Here is a 6,000-nt window from a genome sequence, read left to right on the forward strand (position 1 = left end):
AGATCAATGGTCCGTACAGAAGTCTTTTCATTGGAAATGCTTAATTTTTTCAGTCTCATTTCCAGGGAGTGGTTTGGGGTTTTTTTTTGGTGTGTTTTTAGTTTTCTTTTAAAGTCATATAAAAATGAAGGCATTTACACTGAAAATAGCATGGTTTTGAACTGTAATTTGCTATTTCATTTCATTTAAACATTAAGGGCTAATTTTATCAGCTGTGCTTCAACTTAGACACCAGGTTCCTTCCCACCATTTGCGTCACTTAGACACTACCAGATTTTTCAGTAGAGCTTGGTTCTCATTTAGATACATAAACACAGAGGTCAGGTTTCCCAATATACTGCATCCACTGCAGCTGCCATTAGAAGCTAGACCGCCACTAGAAGCCTAGATTGCTTTGTTTGGTTGCCTAAATAGGAGCTGCGCATAATACTCATTTTCTGAGAGCAACCAAAAGTCGGACAGAAACAAAAATCATGCTTGACATCAGTGGAAGCCAGATATCTCAGTAACTTTAAATAGCTGGTCCCATACAACCGTCATTGCTGATGCAGGGTGTTTGAGCTACAAAATAACACTGGCCGATGATAAATTCAAAGATCTGTGCCTTTAGTGACCTTTTAGAAACCAGATTTTAATCTTGCTGTTTGGACTGGTAGTGTGGGAACTCCCTGTCAACAAGCTATCAGCATTGCAGCGGGATGGCTGGCAATGGATGGAACTGCAGAAACATAGATTTCATAGGACTTTCAGTCTTTACACATACACAGCTGTTGTGGGTGTCACAGTCTTCGCGGGTGCTAAGTACAAGCAGGATAAAAGATGAAGGACAGCCATCTTAAATAGCTATTAGACAAGATTTCCAACCCCTGACAACTAAAATGAGTCTCAAGACCTTGGAGATTGCATTTTTGACGTAGCACTCAGATGCAGAAAACTTTGATGAAAAAAAAAGAGGGTTGCTCATGTACCAGTTCAAATGAATTGTGTGCTGAAAGGAAAAATATAACCCCTCTGTGGGGAAAGGTAACCATTAAAGCAAAGGAGGCACATTTTTGACAGAGTTTATTTTAGTTACTAGGATCTTATTAAAGAATAATCAAGTTCCCACTGTGGCGTTTATTTAACTTAGGTGTTGTTTATTTAATATTACAATGCGAGTACTTTATGTACACTGAAAGATCATTTCTGGGTCCAGATCTGGATTCCTATCTTTCCCTCGAATGAATTTTATCTCCCAAGCTTTTATGTAGCTGACACTTATCTCAGTCAAAAGCTTAAAATCTTTTACTTTGTTTAACATGTGCTAAGCACCAAAGCAGCAGTGAAGATACAGTCACTGCTAAATAAAGAAGTCTCTGGAATTCTGATCCAGCATCATTACAAGCGCTGTGCTATAGCCCAAGGCAACCGCAAAATGCTATTATTTATTAGTATTGCTATAATTTGCTGCACGCCAACAGCACATTTAGCCCTATCTAAAGCACAGAAGAAAATGCAATGCTTTTCTCAGAGTAGCTTACACCCTGAATTATGGTCAGCGGGCAGGACAGCATAATATTAGAGCCAGACAGTAATGTCAGAACATAACTTTGAACGGACACACGCATGCAGACTTATGGTACTGTTAGAATTGCTGTGGTGGAATGACAGCAAGGAGCGCACCTGGTATTTGGAATGGACTCTGTGTTTTATTTAGAACAGGACCCATCTCCAACACTGCAGAAACACCAAATGCAATCTCTGAAACAACACTGCTATGTACCCTGGCTCAGCCCTTTCCTACATAGCCAGTCAATACTGTCTTGCATCCATGGGCAGACAAATGGTGACGGAGCTGCTTTGGGATGCTTCCTTTCACCCTCTCGGGCTTTATTTACTTGACAGAGAAAAGCAGGGAGATAGATTTTGTGAGAAAAACTACAAACTTCTCTACAGCCCAGGTTCAGTATTTAGAAATGAGTCAGCTCTTCAGACTGGGATGGACCAGTGGAGCTGCATGAAGGCAAGTGGACTGTGTTGGTTCACACCTGCTGAAGATGAGTTTCATACAACTTGGTGCAGCAGCACCTGGGAGTGAGCACAGTTACGCTTTTTAAGCAAATGCCTTGTATGTCCTGCACAGAACGTGCACGCTGGGGGACCTGATCCTGGTCAGCAGCTTTACAAGCTTTACAAGCCAAAATCCTGCAAATTACACTGCTGACTGACAGGTAACCACCGAGCTGCTGGTGATTAGAGAAACTCCCGTTACACAGCAAAGGAGGTGGACTGTGTCACTGCAGCTGCTTGGAGGGTTATTTTTGCATTTTTAGTGCACTTCTGTCCTCCACCTTGAAATGCATTCCACTGCTTTGGACCTCAGTTAATGCCACTATATACTGAACAGCTTGGAGAAGGAATTGCTGCCACAGCTACCCGCAGATGGGGAGAGTAAGGCACAGGGAAACTGTCTGAGCACCCAAGGTCAAACAAATGGGAAGCGTGAACGTATTCTGGGAATCCTACCTTTCAACCTCCTTCTCCTTCCCACCTTTCATCACCCTTGCATCTCTGGTCATTAAACCACACTGCCTCCCACCCCATCAAAGGCAGAATCCTATGTGCGGACACATGCTTATTTCAGGAGACTTTACCCCAAAGATGTAGATGTGCTGAAGGGGAAAAAGGGGTGTGAGGAGATGCAGATTTTAGTGTATTAAATAGTCACTTTATGAAGTCCTTGTTCCACCTGTCAAGGCATTCAGTCAAGTGCTCTGGTGCTTTCCTGACTGCATTTCATTTCACATGAAGTCAAAAGATGCTTTTCAGCACTTTGATTCATGGGGTTGCTACTCATCTCATCACCTCTGCTGCAAATCTGACTCAGAGTGTGCCATTGAACCAGGAGTTTATGTTTGTGCTTTGTGCTCTCTCTTCTTATCCCCCCACTCCAGTTTTTCTCCAGTTCAATACAATCTGTCTTATTTCCTCCTCAGAAAAAGAATGAAGCTTCAGCCTTCACACTCAGGGGTGGGAGTGAGCACAGGGACTCATACATTGAAAAAGATTAAAGGCAGAAGAAAGGAAACAGAAAGAGACCACATGTTCATGTACTAAATAAAGCAAAATCAATCAGAAGAGAGTGAGGAGACAAACAACCTCCAGCTGGCTTTAATCTACATCTTTTCCTTCCAGTTTATTAAATGCTTAAGCATAGATTAATTCCCAGTGGTACCTTCTGCTTTATGCACTGGCTTGATGCTAGAAACTTTACATTAGTATTTTATATTGGTACAGCACTGGGATTTAAAAATGTCATAGAAATGTAGGTAATGAGTATTATCTGCACTTAATAAAGGGAAAAGCTCATATGCCCAGAGAAAGCTGAAACAGCTGTCCAAAATCAACATTAAACCCCATTTCTTTGGACTCCCTGTGTCGTCTTCTACCTGCTAACCACCACTGCTTGTTTCACAGGCAGACAGCGGAGTGAATGACAATGCACCTGCTTTTGCATGCTCTGAAGAGCACTTGTCTGAATTCCAGTGAGGTGCTGACAAATTTGATCCTGAGCATCTGGGGAGAGATATCTAAGGAAGACATTCTTCATTCAACCTGCCTACAGCTTTTACACCTTAGTTTTCCATCCTTCCATCAGGGGGTATGCTCCCTACCACTCCCTATCCATGAACAGGCTTCTGAACTACCTCTCTTGCACTCCACAGTCTTCAGCTCTGTTTGCCATCCCAATGTAATTCACTGCATCCAGCTAAAAAGGGCATAGACAGAAGCAAACTGTACCATGCATAACAGACCTGTCACTTGTTAGTCACTGCTAGTAACCCTGTAATTTTCATGCACACCACAATCACTCCTGTGGGATGTTTGTTTCCTACTTTCATCCCAAGCTCTATGTTACTTTCTTACCTCTCTTTCCTTGGAGGAGCAGTCCTGGGTCTTGGTGCAGTCTGATGAAGCTGATAATTTTAATCAGCTGCTGCTGTAAAAGGTTGTTGTTCTGTGGATCCGACGTTGCTTGCTCTGGGCTCAGTTCTTCACCAGTATTTCCTGGGAACTTAGCAGGATTGGGAAGGACCGCAGGGCTCCAGAGGGCGTTCCCCCATGGATGGTAAGTACCGGATCAGGCGATCGACATGGGCTAAAGAAGGGTCTCTGAACCAGTGACAGCTTTTCCCTTTGGTGAGATGAAGTCTTCTTCTCACAGCCTCAGTTGGAGAGAAGGAGAGGCAGAGTCTCTCCCACTCCCACTGGCTTTTCTTCCAAACTTCGTAGGCTCTGCTGGTGGGAAGGGGTCTCTGGAGCAACACCTAGTCGTGCAGGGTCCTGGGTGCATCCAGCTGGCCCACCCTGCCTCTGCACCGCCTCAGACCCTATGGGGAAAAATCAGTGGGGGCATGGAAGTTGTCTGTGGTGAACCTACGCTTCCCCAGGTCTTGCCTGGCACACCCCCCCACCACGAGCTGCTTTTCTTCTGGTCTGAGATTTGCTTTAAAATAATGTCTTTCTAGGACAGAAAGGGCTTTTCTTTACATTTGCCAATTAAGTCTTTCTTCTTCCCTCCCTGCCTTTCTCCCTCTCGCTCTCACAACTACTGGCAAATTGCAGATTTTCCTTCTGTAGGACTCACAGATAATTGGCTCAACTCCTCCCTTGAAGTCAGTGTCAGACACAGGGGAAGGAGGGGTGCTGAGGGGGTGGGATTTTGTGCCTATTGAAAAAAATCTTTTCTTTTTTCCTCTAAACAGAAAGTTCATATGCATTGCAGACTGCACGTTCCCCGTCTTTCCACCAGAGACCTCTATGTATGCATGTGTGGGGAATGAGTTAGCGTATGTGTACAAGAGACACAGAGACTTCACTTACTTTGCAAGCTGTAAATTCATAAGCTGTTTCTAAAGGTTCTATACTTCCGTGCTGATCTTTTCTGCTAGACAGAAGCAGACTGACTCATTTCCCAAGTAGGGGCTTTCTGTCCATAATTCCTGTAATTCTTTTGCTGTATGGAATACTTTCTCCTGTTCCCTCAGCCTCAAAGATGTTACGTTAGGATTGCTGGTTGGTTTGATTAAGAAATAAGAATAATGTGTAACTGCTGTTCTTTTAGGAACATTTAAATAAATGAAAAACTAAACTAGAGCTGGGTAATAAAAATGTAAAAAAGAGGTCAAACAAACTGCAAGTGTGGGGGAACAAGGGTCAGAAAAAGAAGAGAAACAAAAAAAATTAAGGTGAATTCAAGGAGTTTGTTCAAGCCCAAATGAAAAATCGTGTTTGCAGTTTATTTCACTTTTTTTTTTTCTTCTTTTTGAGCTGAAGTAATAGTTTAGATCTACAAGTCTATTTTAAGAGATGTCAAAAAGATTGATTTTGAAAGATTTGAAATGAAGTATTTCAGCGTTTCCCACTTAAAACTCCTAATCGGCAGAAAAAAAAAAGAGGAAGAAAAACACTTTGAGATTTTCAAGATATTTTGACAATAAGAAAATGGAAGGGAGGCACGATCTCCCAAATCCGAATATAGTTTCAGGTCTCCCACAATTCTCTCTCTTTTTCTTTGAGCAAATTTACTCTTCGCTGAACACAAAGATTCCTCCAACTACCTCGTCTGTTTCATCTCCAGACCCCCCCCAACGATTCCGGCAGCTTTTGAGGAATTCCTGAGATGCTTTGCTTTTTCTCCTCCTTCTCCTCCGCGCACAAGGAGGTTTCTCTTGTCACTCTCAGAACAACGCTTCCCTCCTTCTCCCCGGCTCCCGGCGCTGCACAGCGGCCCTCAGCAGACGTTGAGTAGGGTACCGTGGCTGTTGCAGGCACATGGTCTGACATGCCTGTACGTCTCTCTGTGCCGACAGACTTTGAAGGCCACAACGCATGCTATGAGATGGGTCCTGCTGTAACCGTCTGCGAGAGGCAGCAGCTCCCGCTAAGGTCAGGACAGAGCAGGAGGTGGATTTGGGGCTCCCAGGCTAACACAAAGGTAAACCATCATTGATCAAATCT

General features: G+C 43.5%; 1 protein-coding gene across 1 annotated transcript in view; it reads right to left on the reverse strand.

Moving 5' to 3' along the window:
- Positions 1-5,307, reverse strand: part of RASD2 (RASD family member 2) — a 9,555-nt gene extending 4,248 nt beyond the window's left edge. Inside the window, exon 1 of the mRNA XM_030041161.2 lies at positions 3,907-5,307. The gene's annotated coding sequence lies outside the window, so the exon portion shown is untranslated. The remainder of the gene's footprint in view (positions 1-3,906) is intronic.
- Between the last annotated feature and the right edge of the window lie 693 nt (positions 5,308-6,000).

The sequence above is a fragment of the Aquila chrysaetos genome, chromosome 17, assembly GCF_900496995.4.
Source record: "Aquila chrysaetos chrysaetos chromosome 17, bAquChr1.4, whole genome shotgun sequence".
NCBI classification, from domain to species: domain Eukaryota; kingdom Metazoa; phylum Chordata; class Aves; order Accipitriformes; family Accipitridae; genus Aquila; species Aquila chrysaetos.